Source organism: Zingiber officinale, chromosome 9B (assembly GCF_018446385.1).
Source record: "Zingiber officinale cultivar Zhangliang chromosome 9B, Zo_v1.1, whole genome shotgun sequence".
Taxonomy (NCBI): Eukaryota; Viridiplantae; Streptophyta; class Magnoliopsida; order Zingiberales; family Zingiberaceae; genus Zingiber; species Zingiber officinale.
In genome coordinates, this window is record NC_056003.1 from 17,271,822 (window position 1) to 17,295,448 (window position 23,627).

At 41.8% G+C, this 23,627-nt stretch overlaps 2 pseudogenes; one reads left to right on the forward strand and one right to left on the reverse strand.

Moving 5' to 3' along the window:
- LOC122022854 overlaps positions 1–23,627 on the reverse strand; it is a 74,422-nt pseudogene that overhangs the window by 37,321 nt on the left and 13,474 nt on the right.
- On the forward strand, positions 1,908–2,091 carry LOC122025891 (annotated as a pseudogene).

The following is a 23,627-nucleotide window of genomic DNA, read 5'->3' on the forward strand; positions in this document are numbered from 1 at the left end:
TACTATAACTTCTATCGTATCATACTAATGTACTAAATCTGAATTAATTATCATACATAATTATTTTAGTAATGTGTTGAATAAGTAATCACATAATTAAAATTATGAAAATAAAATATAATTTAATATTATTTATTTAACTTTTGAAATATTCATTTTAATCAAATAGAATTTAATATAATATTTATATATATATCAGGGTTTATGATCTATTGTTGGTTTTAAAATTCTTTATTAGTTTATATCACTATCTAATAATAGTTGGTCTGCTAAAGAGACATGCCATTTAACAAATGATATTATTTTTGTTTTCACTTTCATTTCTTTGAAGTGCTTAAAGAAATTAAGGACTTGGTATTGTTGGATCGGATGATTGTGATAGGGGGGGGTGGTGAATATCGCGCTTTTAAAAATATTCTTTTACTTTAGAAAACAGAGTCGTGCAGTGGAAAGCAGAATGAAAAACTCCTTCAGTTACTTGGTTCGGAGTCTAGGTCAACTCCTACTCCAAGGTCCGCGATCCTTGACCGCACCGATGGACAATCTACTGTCTCTTCTTTCCAAAAACCTCGGAAAGAAGCAATGTGTACAAAAGATGAGTAAGATAGTAACAACCTACTATCTTACTTGAGTTAATTACAATGCAAGCTAATAAAAAATATACCGACAAATATTGAAGTCGAAGCTTTGGTCGGTACTTCCGGACGGAGTAGATTAAAGAGTTGTAGATGACTTGTAGCACGAGCATGTTGCGCAGAGGAGAGCTTTGAGATGATCAATAAGCGTTGTACAACCTCAGACCTCGAGCTTATTTTTATAAGATTGTCGATGTTTGGTCGACCGATCCCTGGGTTCGGTCGATCGAACCAGCTTCCTTCCTTCCTGACTGAGATTTGATGCTGATTCGATCTTCGGCATTAATTGATTATTAAGGGTTCGATCGACCGATCTCTGTGTTCAGTCGACCGAAAAGGTTCCTTCCCTGTTCGTCGAGATTTATCGTGATTTGCATTTACTGTGCCTTTAATATTGATCGTTTGGTCGACCGATCCTTTGGTTCGGTCGGCCGATCAGTGTAGCTTCCTTCTACTTTTGATGTTGCTGATTAAACTGACCTGTGCTGAGTCATCCTAGTTCGGTCGATCGATCCCTACATTCGATCGACCGATCCGGCCGAACTTGCAACACAGAGTTAAATAAAGTATCCCTGCAACCCAAAGGTTAGCACAATAATATATAATGCATGAGTAATATTAGACAGTAGAACTGTCTTGATCTCAACTTAGAAACTTTCCCGGTTTCATAAGTTGGATCAACGACCTTAGGTTGTTCCCTTCAGGAACCCGACCTAACTGTCGCTCATCCAGTTGTTTACCTCAACCTACCTGTCGAACTTTGATCCTCCAGATCTAGTTTGGACTTTTCACTTAGCCTTGATCGGCTCGCCAGGACTTTTCTCTTGATTTTCGATCCTCCAGACCTCTTGATCACACCTCCAAGCGTCGGGTCCCCTCGACTTTCACTTGGGTTCTACGATCTGCTAAAACTTCTCCTGCCTAGCCTCCAACTAGGTCTTTCTCGGTTGAGTAAATAGCCTGCACACTAAGTTAACTTGTTAGATCACAACAAAGCTTAATTTGAACCTTTGACAACATCAAAACTTAGGTTTGATTCTGGTGCAACTTGCACCAACAGGTATAATTTTTCTTGAGTCGGTGTGGGACTAGTAGTGTTTCCTTGTTTTTGTTCATATTTTTCTTTTATGTACTGTATTAATTGACTTATTATGTCATGAGACCATACTAAAAAGGGCGAAGAGCATGGAACTATAGTCCCACATCGTTGAATTAAGCGCTTTGTGTGCTATTTGGATCTTTAAAAGAAGGTAGGATGGAAAAATAAAATTCATACCTTTCTCGGCCTTTTGGCTAAGATCAAGTGTAGTATCTATTCTTATCAGTTTAATATCTGATACGTGGGTCATTGGTCCACTATGATATTAAATTAATTTTTTATGGGGAGAGGGTTCATTTCAATAGCTTGCTATTGGAATCCTTCTTGCATTGCATTATAGTCCCACATTGATTTTTTTTTTAATGAAGAGAGATTATCATAGTAGTTTGTTATAGCTTGGACACCGAGTAATGGTCCTTATCCACATTAATACTCCCACACCAACTTAGGAATTTCCTTCTCGAATGGGTTGGTTTTGGTTCTTGATGATGACAAAAACCAATACAATTTGGCTGGCTTTGGTTGTTGATGATGATAAAAACAAATAATACAACTAGGTTTTAGTTCATTTCTAAACAAAAATTCAAATATTTAGAATCCTCAAACTCTCTCGGTTGCCATCTTGCCAAAGGTTGACAATTTGGGTTGGGTCGATTTTTTTTAAAAAATATCTTAACTCGAATTCGATCCGAATTTGAAATCGACCAATCCGAACCCGAACTGAATAATCCTAAATATGATTCAAAATGACTTGTTTAGCTATTTTTCCTATAATTTTTTTACTTTTATCTCAATTATTTTTCATTATCATACTAACATTAATATTAATATACATAAAAATATTTTAATTTTAAAATAATTTAATTTAACTCCCAACAAATTCACTAAACCTCGAATTCAGGTCAACTTGAATCCGTTCCGAATCTGACCCGAAAATTTTCAACTCCATGTTAGGACCGATGATCGCGGCTAGAGAGGGGGGTGTGAATAGCCGACCCCAAATGTTCGCGTTTCTTTCTACAAACTAGGGTTAGCGCAGCGGAAATAAAAACAAGAAACGAAGACAAGAAATCAAACCTCAATACGCGTCGATGTAACGAGGTTCGGAGATGAAACTCCTACTCCTCGGCGTGTCCGTAAGGTGGACGAAGCCTATCAATCCGTCGGTGGATGAGTCCCCGGAGAACCGGCTAATATATATACTCCTTCTGGATGGAGAAACCTCGCCACAATCTTTCTTGCACCAGCAAGAATAGGAGTACAGAAATAGAGGAAACAAACAAGAATAATAGAAATTGTAAACACACTTGCTTGCCTTCTCGTCGGAGTCTGTTCATGAAGCAGCAGCTTCACGGCTCCTGCAGCTAGAAAACCAGCACAAAGCTCACGCGAAGCTTCAGCGAAGAGGAGCTCAGCAAAGCTCAAATCGCAGTAGTGAGGAAGAATAAGAAGTAGAAGCAGAGGCTCGATCTCCTTTTATAACCTGCGAAGAAGAAGACACAGGAACTAGCCGTTGTGTCGCAACGGCTAGGACCTGGACCGATCAGGCTTCATCCTGATCGGTCCAGGGTGCTTCTGATAGGTCATGGGACCGATCAGGCTCTATGCTGATCGGTCCCCAGACCGATCAGAACGCTTACAGAGAGTTGCCCAACTCTCTGTGCGTATCCTGATCGGTCCCGAGGACCGATCAGAGCTTCCTCTGATCGGTCCAGGGTCCGATCAGCACCCTCTTCTCCCGAACTTCTTCACTTCTGATCGTTGTTTCCTGATCGGTCTGGAGACCGATCAGATAACACTCAGTAGGCTACTGTTTGGTTACTGATCGATCACCAGACCGATCAGATAACCCAGTGTATCACTGGATCAATCCACTGATCGATCCAGCTCTTGGTTTTCGCCCAAACCAAGTCCCACACCTTCCAAACCAATATCCGGTCAACCTTGACCTATTGGTATCTCATGCTTAGCATCAGGTCACTCCCTTGACCTGCTAAGACTCCCCACTAAGTGTCCGGTCAATCCCTTTGACCCACTTGGACTTTTCTCTTCGTGTCAAGTATCCGGTCACTCCCTTGACCTATTTGATCCTCTCAACACCAGATGTCCGATCACCCTTGATCCATCTGGATTTTCCCTTGCCCGACTTCACTCACCAGGACTTTCACCTAGCTTCACTCACTAGGATTTTCACCTGGCTTCACTCACCAGGATTTCCAATCTGCCCGGCTTCACTCATCAGGACTTTCCAACTGCCTGGCTTCACTCACCAGGACTTTCTCATTGCCTGGCTTAACTCACCAGGACTTTTCCCACTGCCTGGCTTCACTCACCAGGACTTTCACTTTCACATCCGGTCCAGAGAACGAGCTCCCGAGCCCTCTCTGACCTCAGTCCGGAGAACGAGCTACCGAGCCCTCTACGACTTCCCCATGCCAAGTTTCCATACTTGGACTTCTCCGTGCCAAGTCTCCATACTTGGACTTTTCCCGTGCCAAGCTCCCTGCTTGGACTTTTCCGAGTCAGGTCAACTCACCTCGGGTCAACCAGGTCAACCTTGACCAATGTTGCACTAACAATCTTCCATCAAAATACAACTCTTCTGTTTTCGTCAAACATCAAAATACAACTCGAGTCAGGTCAACTCGAGTCGGGTCAACCAGGTCAACCTTGACCTAAGGTTGCACCAACAATCTCTCCTTTTTTGATGTTTGACAAAACCATAACCTAACTTAGGTTTTCTAATGTTCTTCCTTGAACATTCTCCCCAAACCTACACTCTCCCCCTTTTTGACACACATCAAAAAGAGTGAATCAAGGTCAAAAGTTTCTTCCTAATGAAAGTCCCATACCTTTCATTGAAACTCTTAATTTCCCCCTTGATACTAAAGTCAACAATTAACTTAGTGATAATCCCATATCACTCAAGTCTTTAGGAGTAAAGACTCCCCCTAAACGTCAACTCCCCTTGACTAATAGGTAAAATTTCCCCTAAAGGTCAACTCCCCCTTGACCATTGCACCAACAATGTCTTGGAGAGTTTCAAACCTTTAGAACTCTAAAACACCACTTCCATAGCTGCAATTTCAGACAAACAGTCGAATTCAGCAAATTGGCAAACCCTGATCGGTCACCGGACCGATCAGGCTTCCTCTGGATCGGTCCAGTGACCGATCCACACAGACCTGGACCGATCAGAATCCTCTCTGATCGGTCCACAAGTCTGATATCAGAATTTCTGGTTTTCCTCCCGAAATTCAGAAACTCCTAGAAAATTTCAGAAAATTCCAAAAATTGTAAAACTTTGAGGATACATTCCTCATAAAATATTATCAAGGAAAAATAGTTTTATATGAAAATAGCTTCCATTTTTCAATCTTGATACAAATTTCACAAGTCTTTGAAATAGCTCAAAGTTAAGTCATCTTTGTATCAACTTGTTCAATGATGAAGGCTATTACTAGACAAGCTTCATCAAGGTTTTTCAAATCAATTTTGAAATGATTTTAAACCATTTAATTTAGGACCACAATCTTAGGGCTAAATGTACATGACTTGTACACAAGCTTTCCCTATGATCCCCAATTTTGAATTAGGCTCATCTAGGTACAAGAACTATGCACCTTGATCCTAACTCATCATCCTAATATCTCATACACATCTAAGGTGTATCAAACACATTCAAGTCAATTTTGATGTGAGATATGAGTTTAGGTTATCTTAGGCTAAGGTCTCATGCATTTTCTAAACATCAATTTGATCTCCATATCAAATTGTGTTTTAAACCTTAAATCAATTTCATTGAGAATAAATGCAAGAAATGATGACATGACATAAAATGATATCATACATAATAACATGTGCCAATGTCATGATGTCATGACATAAAGTATGAAACTTAAATAAAACATGACATATAAATAACCTAAGCATTATCATGACATTTTAAATGATCATAAAATAAATATGATGTCATGACATGGCATATGACAAACAATATATGGCAAATAGCACATAAAGGTATAGAAAATACCTAATTCTAGCCTTAGTTGTCATTTTTGATAATTTTGACCGTTTTGCCATAATTTCTATATTCCTAAGTGTAATAGACCTAAAATCATATCCTCAAGACTTTTAGATCACTATGTGCTAACTAGATTGATTCTAGAAAATTCTTCAAATGTGGTTGGCACATTCTAATCACCTTAGGAATAATATTCACTTTCATTTTCAAGGCTTGATTGCACCTTGAAAATTCCTAAAGTGCCACCTTTTGCCATGATTAGGTTAACTACCTATTCAAGTAAGGTTGGCACACCCTAACTCATCTAGCGTGATGAAATCACGCTCCTAGGAACCCAATACCTATTGGAGCTCATTGGGTTCACTAAGTATTCACTAGGGATGACTTCCCTAGCAACCCTTCTAATGACCCTCCTAAGCTTTGAAGCCTTGGTCATTTGGGACTCATCAAGATCAACTCTAGGGGTGACTCCCCTTGTGACCTTGGTGATGGTCTTCCTAGCCCTAGATTTTGTTCCATAATCGAATGGAACATTGTGATAAGTGGGCTTGACCATTTGGGACTTAGGTTTGTGACCCAAACCTTTCTTGTCCTTGGACATTGGTTTTTGACCCCTAGACCCTAGAGTCAAATCCTCAAGAGCCTTTTCTAGAGAGTCAAGTCTTGACCTCAAGACTTGATTTTCTTTCTCTAATACCTCAAGCTTTAATTTATCATTTTTCTTTGAGGTATTCCTAGGCATGTGTCTAGTTGATTTGGGATTTCTACCTAGATTCTCCTTAGCCTTAGATGAGTTAATTCTAGGGTTAACATTTCTAGAATTGTCCTTATCTAGGCTAACATGTTTAGCACCTAAGCATGTGTATCGATTTCTAATGTTATCATGCTTATCATTCTTGACAATAGCAATAAGGCTACTAGCATGCATCCTACTAGAATTGCAAGAATGTGCCTTAGGGATTACCTTAGGGTTTGCCCTAGCTCCCCCTATACATGTGCTCGATCTCTTGTCCTTGTGAGATTGCCTCCCCCTTGGACATTGACTCCTATAGTGTCCCCTTCGCTTGCATTGGAAGCTCCTTGCTCTTGCGTATCGGGGCTCCGGCTTCCTTGATCTTTGGCGCCGGTGGAGTCTTTCTAACCCTCTTTGGACATTTACTCTTGTAATGTCCAAATTCCCTAAACTCAAAGCATAATATATGCAATTTACTAGAACTTAAATTGCTTGAGTTACCTAGGGTTGAGGTGGGATGAACGCTCTCTCCTTCATCCCTTCCGGAGGTAGAAGCTTCTTCTTCTTGCTCCGAACTTGAAGAAGAACTCTCCTCCTCTTCTTCTTTAGATGTTGAGTGGCCCTCAACTTCTAAATCCTCTCCTCCATGATGTGAGCTACTTGGCTCACTTGACTCCTCTTCATGGCTTGAAGTGGAGTTCCCCTCATGGAACTTAGCCAAGTTGTTCCACAACTCCTTGGCATTGTTGTATCCACCTATCCTACACAAAACATCATTAGGTAAAGAAAATTCAAAAATCTTCAATACCTCATCGTTGACTAGGGATTGGTGGACTTGTTCCTTGGTCCACTCCTTCTTCTCTAGGGTTTCTCCTTTCTTGTCCGTCGGAGGCTTGAAACCTAATTGGACACAACTCTAATTTTCAATGTTAGTCATAAGGAAATACTTCATCCTTACCTTCCAATACGCGAAGTCGTCGCGATCGTAGAAGGGTGGAATGGTGATGTCTTCTCCGAGTTGATCCATCTCTAGCTTGTGCTCCCTCGGGTGTTAATCCGGCGAAGAGCGACCTCGCTCTGATACCACTTGTTAGGACCGATGATCGCGACTAGAGAGGGGGGTGTGAATAGCCGACCCCAAATCTTCGTATTTCTTTCTACAAACTAGGGTTAGCGCAGCGGAAATAAAAATAAGAAACGAAGACAAGAAATAAAACCTCAATACGCGTCGATGTAACGAGGTTCGGAGATGAAACTCCTACTCCTCGGCGTGTCCGTAAGGTGGACGAAGCCTATCAATCCGTCGGTGGATGAGTCCCCGGAGAACCGGCTAATATATATACTCCTTCTGGGTGGAGAAACCTCGCCACAATCTTTCTTGCACCAGCAAGAATAGGAGTACAGAAATAGAGGAAACAAATAAGAACAATAGAAATTGTAAACACACTTGCTTGCCTTCTCGTCGGAGTCTGTTCATGAAGCAGCAGCTTCACGGCTCCTGCAGCTAGAAAACCAGCACAAAGCTCACGCGAAGCTTCAGCGAAGAGGAGCTCAGCAAAGCTCAAATCGCAGTAGTGAGGAAGAATAAGAAGTAGAAGCAGAGGCTCGATCTCCTTTTATAACCTGCGAAGAAGAAGACACAGGAACTAGCCGTTGTGTCGCAACGGCTAGGACCTGGACCGATCAGGCTTCATCCTGATCGGTCCAGGGTGCTTCTGATCGGTCATGGGACCGATCAGGCTCTATGCTGATCGGTCCCCAGACCGATCAAAACGCTTACAGAGAGTTGCCCAACTCTCTGTGCGTATCCTGATCGGTCCCGGGGACCGATCAGAGCTCCCTCTGATCGGTCCAGGGTCTGATCAGCACCCTCTTCTCCCGAACTTCTTCACTTCTGATCGTTGTTTCCTGATCGGTCTAGAGACCGATCAGATAACACTCAGTAGGCTACTGTTTGGTTACTGATCGATCACCAGACAGATCAGATAACCCAGTGTGTCACTGGATCGATCCACTGATCGATCCAGCTCTTGGTTTTCGCCCAAACCAAGTCCCACGCCTTCCAAACCAATATCCGGTCAACCTTGACCTATTGGTATCTCATGCTTAGCATCAGGTCACTCCCTTGACCTGCTAAGACTCCCCACCAAGTGTCCGGTCAATCCCTTTGACCCACTTGGACTTTTCTCTTCGTGTCAAGTATCCGGTCACTCCCTTGACCTATTTGATCCTCTCAACACCAGATGTCCGATCACCCTTGATCCATCTGAATTTTCCCTTTCCCGGCTTCACTCACCAGGACTTTCACCTAGCTTCACTCACTAGGATTTTCACCTGGCTTCACTCACCAGGATTTCCAATCTGCCCGGCTTCACTCACCAGGACTTTCCAACTGCCTGGCTTCACTCACCAGGACTTTCCCATTGCCTGGCTTCACTCACCAGGACTTTTCCCACTGCCTGGCTTCACTCACCAGGACTTTCACTTTCACATCCGGTCCAGAGAACGAGCTCCCGAGCCCTCTCTGACCTCAGTCCGGAGAACGAGCTACCGAGCCCTCTACGACTTCCCCATGCCAAGTTTCCATACTTGGGCTTCTCCGTGCCAAGTCTCCATACTTGGACTTTTCCCGTGCCAAGCTCCCTGCTTGGACTTTTCCGAGTCAGGTCAACTCACCTCGGGTCAACCAGGTCAACCTTGACCAAGGTTGCACTAACAATCTTCCATCAAAATACAACTCTTCTGTTTTCGTCAAACATCAAAATACAACTCGAGTCAGGTCAACTCGAGTCGGGTCAACCAGGTCAACCTTGACCTAAGGTTGCACCAACACTCCAAACTCTTCAATCCAAACATGTCCCGAACTAAAAAAATTCTAATCTGAATCTAATTTTTTTGGGTCAACTCAGGTTGAATCATCATATCGAATTAATTTTTAACACTCCTAGTCTCACCTTACCGTTGAACCTTACTCTTAAGCTTGTGTAAAGTTGTCAGAAATAAAAGAAAAATAAATCCCTCAATACATTTATAGAAGAAGAAGAAGAAAAATATTAGATTTAATTACAATGCAAGCTAATAAAAAATATACCGACAAATCTTGAAGTCGAAGCTTTGGACGGTACTTTTGGACGGAGTAGATTGAAGAGTTGTAGATGACTTGTAGCACGAGCAGCTTGAACAGAGGAGAGCTTTGAGATGATCAGTAAGCGTTGTACAGCCTCAGACCTCGATCTTCTTTTTATAAGATTGTCGATGTTCGGTCGACCGATCCCTGGGTTCGGTCGACCGAACCAGCTTCCTTCCTTCCTGGCTGCGATCCGATGCTGATTCGATCTTCGTCATTAATTGATCATTAAGGGTTCGATCGACCGATCCCTTTATTCGGTCGACTGAATATGCTCCTTCCTTGTTCGTCGAGATTTACCATTATTTGCATTTACTGTGCCTTTAATATTGATCATTCGGTCGACCGATCCTCTAGTTTGATCGATCGATCCTCTGGTTCGGTTGATCGATCAGTGTAGCTTCCTTCTTCTTTTGATCATTACTGATTAAACTGACCTATGTTGAGTTATCCTAGTTCGGTCGATCGATCCCTACATTCGATCGACCGATCCGACCGAACCTACAACACAGAGTTAAACAAAGTCTCCCTGCAGCACAAAGGTTAGCACAGTAATATATAATGCTTGAGTAATATTAGACAGTAGAACTGTCTTGATCTCAACTTGGAAATCTTCCTGGTTTCTTAAGTTGGATCAGCGACCTTAGGTTGTTCCCTTCAGGAACCCGACCTCACTATCTCTCCTCTAGTTGTTTACCTCAACCTACCTGCCAAACTTTGATCCTCCAGATCCAGTTTGGACTTTTCACTTAGCCTTGATCGGCTCGCCAGGACTTTTCTCTTGATTTTCGGTCCTCCAGACCTCTCGATCACACCGCCAAGTGTCGGGTCCCCTCGACCCTCTTGGACTTTTACATGGGTTCCACGATCTGCTAAGACTTCTCCTGCCTAGCCTCCAACTAGGTCTTTCTCGGTTGAGTAAACAGCCTGCACACTTAGTTAACTTGATAGATCACAACAAGACTTAACTTAAACCTTTGACAACATCAAAACTTAGGTTTGATTCTGGTGCAACTTGCACCAACAATCTCCTCCTTTTTGATGTTTGTCAACTAAGGTTCAAAGTTAAGTTAAAATATGCATAAATTAAATAAACAAGCATTTTAACTTTTAACTCTCCCCCTGATTTAAACAATTCCCCCTGAATTCACTATCTCTCCCCCTTTGACACACATCAAAAATAGGAGAAAACTTCAAAACCAAATAAAAACAAGAATGTTTAAAGAAAACCTTTGATTGCAAAAAGTTAAAGTTAACAACACAGTTTAATTTTGAACTAAAAAAATTTCACAAGGTTTAAAAGTATAGTAGATTTTGAAAATTTGAAAAGTTTAACCAAGTTTTAGAATTTGAAAATTATTTGAAAAGTTAATGAAGTTAAGATTTTAGAAACATAGCAAAGATAAAATTTTAGCATAGGGAAAGTTTTTAGGAAAAATCTGAAAAATTAGTATCGTCATTATTAAAAAATATTTAGGAAGAGTAAAATAAAGGAAATAGAATTTTGAAAAACATATATAAAAATTAAGGTAGTTTAAGAGATATATAATAATTTTGAAAATTTTGAGAAGTGCAAAATTGTGAAAAATTTCTACTAAGTTGAAAATTACAGAAATATTTCGAAAAATAATTTTGAAAATGAATTAAAAAGGAAAAGATTTTGAAAATTTGTAAGTTAGACTTTAAAAATATAACTCGAAGCTCCCCCTAAAATTGATAATATCCTAAAAGTCCATGCATGGTTAGAAAAAAAATTGTCCTTATGATGAAATGTCTGTTACGATTCCGCAAGTGCACGGATTTGTCGTCAGTAATAAAGACTATCGATCCCACGAGCACTGGTTATAAGCACTACCGATGGCACACTTAGGATTAACTACACTATCGATGGTTGTAAGTAATCTAGGAAAAGAGATTGGGAAGCGAAAACGAGAACTAGCAACGAGAAGTAATCAACTTGGTTTATGAAGAGTTCTAAGAGTTTGGTTTCATTGTGGTGGTATTGATTATCATATATTATCCTATACTCATTGTCCATCAGCATGCATTCATCGGAAGCTAAAGCAACTATCCTTAAGCACCAAACAAAGACGATCTCTATGAAATCTAAGATATTCCGTGAACGGGTTACCCCTATCACTAGGGCCCCTCGGGTGTACAATCTAAGATATTTCCTCTACGAGGTTAGCAATTCCTACACAATCAATCAACACGATATAGAGATCGAGTAGTCGAAACAAAGCAAGTAAAATCATCCAATAAATATAAGCATAATACGAGTCTTACATCAAAACCAATCCATAATTACTCCCTCATCCTAGAACAAGGACTCTACTCCATAGACGCCGGAGAAAAATCCGAAGACATAGTGTATTTAAACATATAATTCTCAAACACGAAGAGAGAAAGAAGAAGTATGCTTATCTAACGACGATGAGTGATCTTCGGATCCAATCCTTTGCTTCTGGAGTTGATGTGGTGATGAAAGATCGCTGGACCGATGTCCTAGATGGTGTGGAACATCACCAAAGTGATTCTCCTATTGATGGCTCGCCTCTCGGCTCTCCCTTTGAGGAAAAGGGTTAAAACCCTTTTTTAGGCTAGGGCGCTGCGGCGGCGGCACGACCGTGTAAGGATGGCATAGCCGTGCCCTTTTTGGTCTCTGGTTGTGCTGTACGACCATGCCAATTGACACGGTCGTGTGAACTCCGGGCTCGGCTCCTGGGACACGGCCGTGCAGGATTACACGGTCGTGTACTGCTTGGTTGCGGTCATGGGGGGCACGACCGTGCAGGGTTGCATGGTCATTCCTTGCTTGGTTGTTGGTTGTGAGGCACGACCGTGCAAGGTTGCACGACCGTGCTCTGATCCCTCTCTGGATTGGCCACACGACAGTGCAAGGTTGCACGACCGTGCTCTCTGCTTTGTTCCGATGCGTTGACAATCACCGTTTTCGCTCCAAAAGTTGTCCCTGTCAACACAAAACCAAACAAAGAGCAGATATCCGAACAAAAGAGTATATATGATGAATACATGATAAAAGAGGTGATCATGCAAGGAATATATACGTTTAAAGCAAGTGAATGTGCGTTAAAACATGTATAAACGATCATAATATTTACACACATCACACCCCCAGACTTGAACCTTTGCTTGTCCTCAAGCAAAACGTTGCAAACTATGTTGATGAGTGCCTGACAGTGTTTCATAATCCCTAGTACATTCACCTAACTCTATCAACTAGTTTCATTGATAAGCATGATTGTAGAGTAACCTAAGTATGGCCTAAACATAAGTTCTTTGTGCTCGGTGCAATAAGTAACTCAAACTTTTCAAGTTTCACTTTTCTGTCCTAGTTAAGTCGTCATACAATTGAGTTCCTAATGTTCCCGGTGATAGACACTTACCTGCCACACATTTGGCTCATTTTCCTTAAATTACACAAGGTCTCAAAGGATACTTCTCAGAATCAAGAGAAACATAACATTCATTTCTCCAGTAACCTAACTCGGTCTCAAAGGGGTGAATTGTTAGTTTCCACTCACGACAACTGTTTTTTATCCCTTATTCATTTTTTTTGGTGCTATAGAATAGCACTAATCGCACATGCGAGATGCATATGTTGGGATTTAGATTTTTCCAAATGAGCTTCCATGATCCGGGGTCATCCAATAACCAAAATGTAAATAAGAAATCACCATGGGAACAAAAGTACTAAACAATTTGGATGAATTATAACTATTTCAAAAATATTTCTACTATTCAAGCTTAAGTACTTAAGTGTAGTGTAAATAAAGATCGTTAAGGTTAGGCTAAAACTTATACCAAACTCTGTACAATACTTAGCTTATTTCATGCTACTAGAGATAGAGAAAGGAGATACACCAAACATACTAACATTATCTTGACAACACATAAACTAAGAAAATGCTAGTCATTTTGCTATCGGACAAGTAGTAGAAAAAGTAGAAGGTTTGATGTTCTCAAATATGCCTCAAAACTAGAAATATGAAACTCATAAAATGCGAATAAACAAAGAAAAGTGCAAATGAGATGCAAATAAAAATATGAAACTAGTAAAATGCGAATAAACAAAACAGACTAATAAAATATGCCAAACAAAATAAAATGTAGAAAGAAAAGAAAGCTCGACTCGACTTAGGTTATGTAGACAGACACAACCCCCCCCCCCCCCCCCCCGACTCAGACTTTTCATCGTCCCGATGAAATCAAAATGGTCGATGAGGCCGAAGGTTGGGGAGATCTGGAAGTTCAGGATAAGTCTCAACCACCCATCTCAGATCCCTTACCCGTTTATGATATGCAAACAACTCATCGATATTGCTCTGAAAGTTCCTCATATACCACCTAAAATCTTCGTTCCAAACCATTCTCTTTCTATGAGCCTCCATAAATTCAAGCATTCATGTGCATAACTCTCTCTCACTCTTAAAACAGTTCTGTAGTTGCTTAAAATGCTCGTCCTCCATGCAAAAATTCCTAGTAAGCACTCCATTATGTTGTTCTATCAAGCAACCAATCAATATCATTTCCAAACCCCAATACTTCTAAAGTTTCTCGGTCCATAACTAGTGCTTAAAATGGAACGTTTAGCTAAAGAATGATAACGATGCAATTGATCATCATTAGAGAAAGTAATGACAAAGTTGTTTGATATACCTTCGAAGCGTGCATTCTCCTCGTTTGAGACGACCAACACTTCTTTTCCTTTCCTTTGACAAGAGTTCCTTTTGACGAAGTTTGACATCACGGATGATCAATTAGAGTGAGATGAATGTGGGGGAAGGAGTGGTAACACCTTGGTAAGTTGGAGGAAGAGAGGAGAGAAAGGAGGTATGGGGAAGAGGGTGAAGGTGGCAGCACGGGCGTGCAAGCTTCCACACACCCGTGCCCTAATAAAAGAGGAGTTTGGGTCGAGCCGTGTAGGGTTGGACGACCCCTTCATGGTGATTTTGCACGGCCATGCCAATTGGCATGCCCCCTCTTTTCTCCACTCGGCCGAAGTTGCACGGCCGTGCCGGTTGGCACGGCCAACTCCCTTTTTCTCCCTGCCTTGATCGCACGACCGTGCTTATTGGCATGACCTGTGCCTTTTTCTCCACTAGTGGCCTTGCACGGCCATGCCTATTGGCATGGCCCATGCCCTTCTCCTTTCTGCACTGGCCACACGACCGCGTGTGGTCACACGACCAACTCCTTTAAGCGGCTCCTTTCGCCATTTTGGTCCCTTTGACGCCTCCACGCCCATGAAACGCTCAAGGCCAGCTCGTGGAGGCTCTGCACATCCTGAAAGCGAATATCAAAAAATAAAGAAATAACAAAAGTACTCAACTTGAACTTACTAGAGAAATCAAACGATAAAAGGAACAATGAACTAAAATGAAAGAAAACCCTTGGGTTGCCTCCCAAGAAGTGCTTGTTTTAGGTCTTTAGCTCGACCCTGTTTTAACTCATTTAGGTGGGCATGGATCTGAGAAGTATATCAGCATATCTTCTTCTGCTGGCACATTGTGGAGGTATTTTATTAAACGCTGCTCGTTTACTTTAAATTCTCCACGCTCCTCGCTCCAGATGTCAACAGCTCCGAACGGGTAAACCTTTTTGATTTGGAATGGTCCTACCCATCTTGATTTTAACTTTCCAGGAAAGAGCTTTAATCTTGAATTAAACAATAACACTGAGTCTCCTTCCTTGAATTCTCTTCGCATGATATGTTGATCATGCCATCTCTTTGTTTTCTCTTTGTAGGATTTGGCGTGTTCGTAGGTGATATGGGTTAGGTTTAGTAGGTCCCCAGAGAAAAGGGGAAAGAAAAGAGATAGCAGAATTAAGCAATGTAAATATCATTCGGGATATCGGGCTTAAGAAAATGTAGGCTAATATCGTCCGTGACAACATGCTTAAGGAAATATAGGCAAATATCGGGCGAGGTAACGTGCTTAAGAAAATATAGGCCAACACCGGCCGGGATAATACCTTAAAGAAAAGATAGGCCAACACCGGTCGGGGTAATACCTTAAAGAAAAGATAGGCTAATACCAGTCGGAGTACATCTTGAGAAGGGTAGGCTAATATCGTCTGAGACAACATGCTTAAGAAAATATAGGCAAATATCGAATAAGGTAACACACTTAAGAAAATATAGGTCAACACCGGCCGGGATAATATCTTAAAGAAAGGATAGGCTAATATCAGTCAGGATATACCTTAAGAAAGAAATGTCAATATCGGCCAGGATTGTCTGAGCTAGCACATGCGAATATAGACTAATATTAGGCGTTTGTATATGATCGTCCGAGAATGAGCAACTACAAGACCGTACTGGATTTATAATATATTATCAGATGAAGAGGACATGTGTTGAATAAAAATAATAACTCACCTGTACGAAACCTAGGGTCAATCCCAACCGATATAAACCATAGTATAATATCGGGTTGTCTACAACATAGTGAAGATAGGATAACCAAACGGGGGTGATAAAATATAACTTATAGGACAGGACAAGAATAAACATTTTAAGGATATTTATGGATAGCTTATGAAAATATTTGCTTTATGTCATCGTATAACAGGTTGACTAACTCGGCGGGAAGAATGTTTCTAGACTCTTCTGTAGGTACTAGATGACAAAAAATGTACATCTGGGGTACAAGAAAGATTCCTTAAAAGTCATTTTCTGTAAGTACTGTTGGGACCTTAGATGGCTAGAGGGGGGTGAATAGCCTCTTTGAAAAACACTAAACACAAATTTCTTCAAGAACTTTGTTAGCACAGCGGAATTAGAAAACTAAAACAAGAAAGCACAGCACACTAACTCAGAGATTTACGAGGTTCGGGGATAACTTGCCCCTACTCCTCGGCGTGTCCGTAAGGTGGACGAATCCTCTTGATCTTTCGGTAGATCACACCCCGGAAGCTATTCGGCTAAAGGATTCTCCTTCTCGGTGGAGTAACCTCTCCACAAAGTCTTTAACAGCAGTAAGAAATTAAGCACAAGACTTACAGTAGTGGCTCAAGTGAAATGATCAAAGGAAGCTCACAGCCACAATCAGCGAAGAACAAGCACACTGCTTCAATCTTCCAGAGAGTTTTTTTTTTCACAGTGTTTTTCACAGCAAGAGCACAAAAAGCATTGTATCGAGAGCCTCTCCTCTCCACCTTCATATGCCTCTCTGCTCTGTAACGGATCTCTGCAAAACCTGCAGCAAATCCCTGCAACCGTCCACGACGTCGCCAATCACGCTTCTTCCTTGTCTGATTGTCTCAGCTCCCACCAATGGCATCCTCGTTTCCACTGGTACCTTTGAGCTTGAACCTTTCAGCACAAGTCAAGCTGATTTCGACCAAACGGCTGCCAGCAGATCGCAAACGAGACGTTGCTACCAAAACTGGTTTGTCCGCAGCGAGACACAGCAAAAGCTTTTTCGTCGCCTTCTACTAATGATCCTTAATTTGAATTCACCCAACATCAAGTAATCTGTAACCTGTAACTTCGAGAAAGCTTATAGCAGATGGTTAGAAACGAAATAGGTAAAAGCAATTGCGAATCAGAAACAATAAGAGAAAGCGCATGCAAAACAAGCCATCTTGTGGATCGGTCGCCAGACCGATCCACGCTACCATTGATCGTTCGTGCGGTGCTCGTCTCTGATCGGTCCCAAGACCGATCCACCCTTCACGCGAATCGCGCGAAGCACGATCGGTGCGTGGACCGATCAGGACTCGATCGGTCAAGAAGACCGATCGGTATCCACTCGATGTGCTCGAGTGTTATCGTCGGTCCCGGACCGATCGGTATACACTCGATGTGCTCGAGTTTTGCGATCGGTCCCGGACCGATCGATACACTCGATGTGCTGCGAGTGTTGCTGTCGATCTGCGCAGATCGATCGAGCGGATCGATCTGAACCGATCACCGTCTGCATGCCCGGATCGGTGCGGGCCGATCCAAAGCTGAGTCTCGAGTCAAGCTTCCAAGCTTGCGCCCTCACCCCTGCGGCGAACGTGCTACCGAACCCTCTCCGACCATACATGCCAAGCTTCCACACTTGGACTTCCCAATTGCTGGTTTCACTCACGGGACTTTCCAACTGCCTCACTTCCCAGGGACTTTCCAACTGCCTAACATCCCAGTTAGGACTTTCCCACTGCCTGGCTTCACTCACCAGGACTTTCCCGTGCCAAGCTCCTCGCTTGGACTTTTCCCAATCAGGTCAATCAGGTTAACCAAGTCAACCTTGATTAGTAATTAATCTGAGTTAATTTAATATCTGATTCAAACTTAAATCAGTGTCAACATCAAAACAACATCCAGGTCAGACTGTATCAACAATCTCCCCCTTTTTGTTGTTTGACAACACAATTTAAGTTTAGATCAGAAAAACTCTCATATCCATAATTTCAGGGAAATTAAGATCTCCCCCTAAGATGGATATAACTCAGTTACCTTCTCCTCTTTTTTTTATATTGATTCAAAGAGGTCAAATCGTCTCTAAACTTAATTATTCTCTCCCCCTTTGTCAAACACCGAAAAGGTGTAAAATAATGAATAAGACTGACAAGCACCTCCCCCTTTTAACCAATAACGCCTCAATCTTAATCCACATAAAAAAACACGGTATATGAAAAACAATGGCATATGAAACATCATAAGTGTATCATGAATAGTGAAGCATTATAAATAGCATGAATATAAGAAACACAGCTAACATCCAGTTCAGATAAATATATCAAAGACATAGTATCAACAAAACAATCAAAACATAGAGAATGTCAGCCAACATCCTCATCAAGAGGATCATTCGCAGCATCAGCTGGAAGAGTGGAATCCTGAAGAGGCATGCTGCTGCCTGAGGGTAGCTCGCCCGCAGAGTGCTGAGGAGGTGGATGGCCGGCCATCCATCCTAGAAATGCCTGATGTGTCGCCAACTGCTGTCTCTGTAGAGTATCGAAGCGCTGATCAATCTGGAGCCGCAGGCCATCGAACTCTGCAGCCACCATCTCCTCGTGGCGGTCAAACCGGCTCTCCAGCTCAGCGATCTGCCAGCGCAGATCTGGATCCTCCTCGCCATATGCAGCAGCAGCAGGAGGACGAGCAACCTGTCGTGGAAGTGGTAGCTCACCCAGTGCCCTCCCATCCTTCCACCTAACCGGCCCATCCTGACTTAGGATTCCGGACTTGGAAAACGCACGTTTCCCAAGTCGACAATCCTGCCTGACCATCTTCACTATCCTCCCCCTAGAGACGTCAATACCCATGGACTCGAGCCAACCAGTAATTATATGCCCAAAAGGCATATAGATGTTGTCGCCGCTCGGTTCGCTATGGGATATGATAGACATATAGACACTCGACATAATATCAAAATCTAGACGTCGACGTAACCCATAAAGCATCAGACAGTGATATGGTCGAATTTCTGCCAACGGTTTAGAGGTGATAGGTAGAAGACATTGTGTGACAACTTTGAAAAGGATGTAGTCAGGAGCAGAGAGTCTAAGGGCTGCAAATGTAGGAAAGTCGTCATCTAACTCATCTAAACCATCCAGTCTCGGATGACCAAAGAAGTACTCATAGATTGAGTCAGAAGAGACATTAAGAGGATGAGGTACGGGTTCAGGCAAAACAGGATAGATGGAGAACACCGTCCCCGAACACAAACGACAACCTAAATACTCAAAGAAGGCAATTATGTTGAGATCAATGTTTTGCTTAGCCACTCTTGTTCTATAACTACCATCAGGAATCTGATGAAGGTTGTTATAGAATTCAGATACTAGATCAAAGTTGATGTCCCTTTCTAGAAAAACCAAAGAATCGAGCTTGTAGTAGGCAATGGTTTCTAAAATAGAGGGACAAGATTCCTGCATGAACTTCTTATCAACAGATCGACAAGGGAGTAATTTGAAAGTCCTCTCCTTAAATGATTTTTCAAATTGTTGGTTGGGGAATCTCCCCGAACTAGCCGGTTGAGGTCGGGAGGTAGCAGGAGCTTTGGACTTGGATTTGGATTTCTCGGTTGGTTCCTTAGAGGTACCCTCACCACTAGTGGGTTTCTTCCTAACCATTTGGACAATGGGAAACAAAGAGAGAGCACCGGCCATGGGCAAACCACCAAACACAAACCACAGTCACCGTAAGAAACATGATAACGTGAACTGCCAAAGACAATAACAGTAGAGATTAGAGATCGAGAGATTACCTCGGTGCCATTTTGACCTTCGGCTTTTAGAAGACGATGGGTCGAGAATACGGGAGGAAGAAAGGGGCGTCGGGGCGTCGGTCGGCTAGGGTTGTGAGAAAGAAGAAGATCGGGAAGAGAGGAGGTCAGGAGGATTTAATGAGGGGGTAGCGCACAGTGTAATCTGATCGGACGGCTGTCCGATCAGGATCGAGTTTAACGCACACAAAAAGGGTCTGATCGGTCCCCTTGACCGATCAGGAAACCCTCTGATCGGTGCTCGGATCGATCAGGGGCCTTCCTGCGAACCATAGAGAGCTGATCGGTCCTTGGACCGATCAGAGATCGAACAGAGAGGTTGAAGAGGTTGAGACTCTCCTGATCGGTCCCTGGACCGATCATTGTCGCGTGCCAGAACCTCCTGATCGGTCCCTGGACCGATCAGTGAGCCAACAGAAAGCACGAAGATATCTGGAGGACCCCTGATCGGACTGTGGACCGATCAGAGAGTCTCCTGATCGGTCGTGAGACCGATCAGAGAGTCTCCTGATCGGTCGTGAGACCGATCAGTGTCTGATAATTCAAATTTCTGATATCTGAATTCGAGCAACTGATTTCGCAGTCGTTTCTCTCGAGAATTCTGAAAATTCAGAACTTCTCAAATTCAGAACACAGAACTTAAACATCTATGAACAAGAACATTTCCTAATTGCAAGCTCTGAAAGTCCTAACATTCTAGGTTTTTTTTTATTAAGTTACAAGTTAGTTTCAGACATTTCAGAGTTTCAAAACCTGAAATATCCAACCCTGTCATGTTTAGTTTCAAATTTGTCAAAATATATCCTAAATTACTATTCTTACATTATCAACTCATCTTATCATTAAAGATACCAATCCAAAGTATCAATCAACACATCAATCATGATTAGATAATTTCTAGACAAAAGTCCAACCAAGATTCCTTGGTTGGAATATATGAGTAAGATCTAGGAGTCAAATACACATGAATTATGTAATGACCTTCCCCATACTCAATTTATGTCTCTTCAACCTACTTATTCAAGGGATGCATAGTACATTTTGAATAAATTGGTTGTTCCTAGCATCTCACCCCATTTCTAGCAAACAAAAACAATTTGTTAAACCTTATCGTTTGTGTGAGATGTCCCCAAATTGCCCAAATCAGTTTCCCAATTACTCTTGTCATTTTAATAGTCCTTATTGATCATGGTGAAGTTCTAATGACCTAAGGAGCCAAACACATTCCCAACTCCCTCCTTAAATGACTAAATTCATTCTCCGGAAGGGGTTTTGTGAAGATATCGGCTAGGTTTGACTTTGACTCAACATATGTGAGCACAATGTCTCCCCTAGCTACGTGATCTCTTATGAAGTGATGACGCACTTCAATGTGTTTGGTCCTCGAATGATGGACTGGATTTTTAGTTAGGTTGATTGTGCTAATGTTGTCGCATAGCACTTGTACACCCTTATAAGAGAGTCCATAATCCTCTAGGGTGTGTATCATCCACAACAACTGTGATACACTCTCTCCCATGGCAATATATTCAGCCTCGGTCGTGGAGAGAGCAACACAATGTTGCTTCCGACTTGACCAACTAACTAAACATGAACCTAAAAATTGGCAACCCCCACTCGTACTTTTCCGATCCAATTTGCACCCAGCATAATCGGAGTCGGTATAACCTATCAAGTCAAATGATTCAGTACGAGGGTACCAAAGACCTACTCTAATTGTGCCTTTAAGGTATCTCAGAATTCTCTTAACTGCAATTAAGTGAGATTCCTTGGCACAGACTTGATACCTAGCGCACATGCCCACAGCAAAGAGTATGTCCGGTCGACTAGCTGTGAGATATAGAAGACTACCGATCATGCTTCTATATTACGTTAGATCAACTGATTTTCCACTCTCATCATTGTCAAGACGAGTGATCGTCGCCATAGGAGTGGATACTTCCTTAGAATCACTCATTTAGAATTTCTTAAGCATCTCTTGAGTGTATTTTGCTTGATGGACATAAATGCCATCTCTAGTTTGTTTGATTTCTAGTCCAAGGAAGAATGTCAATTCTCCCACAAGACTCATTTCAAACTCACTTTCCATGTGAGTGATAAATTCATTTAAATAGCCCTTGTTATTTGAGCCACAAATTATGTCATCGACATATACTTGGGCTACAAAAATATTTTCACCATCTCGACGAAGAAATAGTGTTGGGTCTATTTGACCCCTTACAAAACCCTTTTCTAATAGATAAGTTGACAACCTTTCGTACCAAGCTCGAGGTGCTTGTTTTAGCCCATAAAGAGCTTTCTTGAGCTTGAACACGTGGTTTGGAGCTTCGGTATTCATAAACCCCGGTGGTTGTTCAACGTAGACTTCTTCTTTAATGAAACCATTTAAGAAGGCCGATTTAACGTCCATTTGATAGAGCTTGAAACCTCTATGTGCAGCAAAAGCTAGCATTGAACGAATGGACTCCAATCGTGCCACAGGAGCATAGGTCTCATCATAATCGAGGCCTTCAACTTGACTATAGCCCTTGGCTACTAGTCTTGCCTTGTTTCTTACTACCTCTCCCTTTTGGTTTAACTTATTTTTGAAGACCCATTTAGTTCCAATAATGGTGGTCTTCTTAGGTCTAGGAACCAAGTCTCACACTTGGCTTCTTTCAAATTGACCTAACTCATCTTGCATAGCTATGACCCAATCAGAATCATGCAATGCCTCATCAACTAGTTTAGGTTCGATTTCTGAGATCAAAGCAACCTCATTCGACTCATTTCTGAAGAATGATCTAGTCCTAACCCCTTGTTGGATGTCTCCCACAATCTGGTCTTGTGGATGACTAGAGACTATCCTAGATTGCCTTGGAGTTGGCGGTGCCTCATGAGTGGTCTCACTCGGCACAGGCAAGAGATCAGATTGAGCCCTTTCTTGCCTTTGCTCATCATCTTCAGAGTCAACTTTGACTCTTCCAATGTTTTGATCATTCAAACTTAGATTTCTAAGTTCGAATTGAATTTCTCCTACATCCCTTGATTGATCATTTGATTTAGGGATTTCTTCAAATGCTACGTCCGAGGACTCTTCAATCAATTTAGTCCTCTCATTGTAGACTCGATAGGCTTTGCTGGTAAGAGAGTACCCGACCAGTATCCCTTGATCAGCCTTAGCCGTGAACTTCCCAAGATGGTCCTTGGTGTTTAAGATAAACACTTTACAACCAAACACCCTAAGATGTTTAATTGTAGGCGGTTTCCCAAACCAAAGTTCATGGGGAGTCTTTCCTAAAAACCTATGTATTAAAACTCGATTTTGCACATAGCAAGCTGTATTCACAGCTTCAGCCCATAAGTAGCTCGGTAGTGAGTACTCATGAAGCATGCTTCGTGCAGCCTCTTGTAGGACTCGGTTCTTTCTCTCCACAACCCCATTTTGCTGTGGGGTCCTTGGAGTAGAGAACTCATGCATATATCCCTTTTCTTGACAAAACTCTAAAAACCTATGATTTTGAAATTCCCCACCATGATCACTTCTAATGGTTTTAATTGTTGTCGATTTTTCATTTTCAGTTCTTCTACAAAAGGAAATAAAAATATCTATAGTTTGGTCCTTATGTTTCAAAAAGAAAGTCCATGTGTATCTAGTAAAATCATCAACGATTACCAAACAATATCTACTTCCATTCAATGATATTACACTACTGCAATCAAATAGGTCCATGTGCAATAAATCTAAAGCAGTAGATGTACTTACATTGCTTTTACCTTTATGGA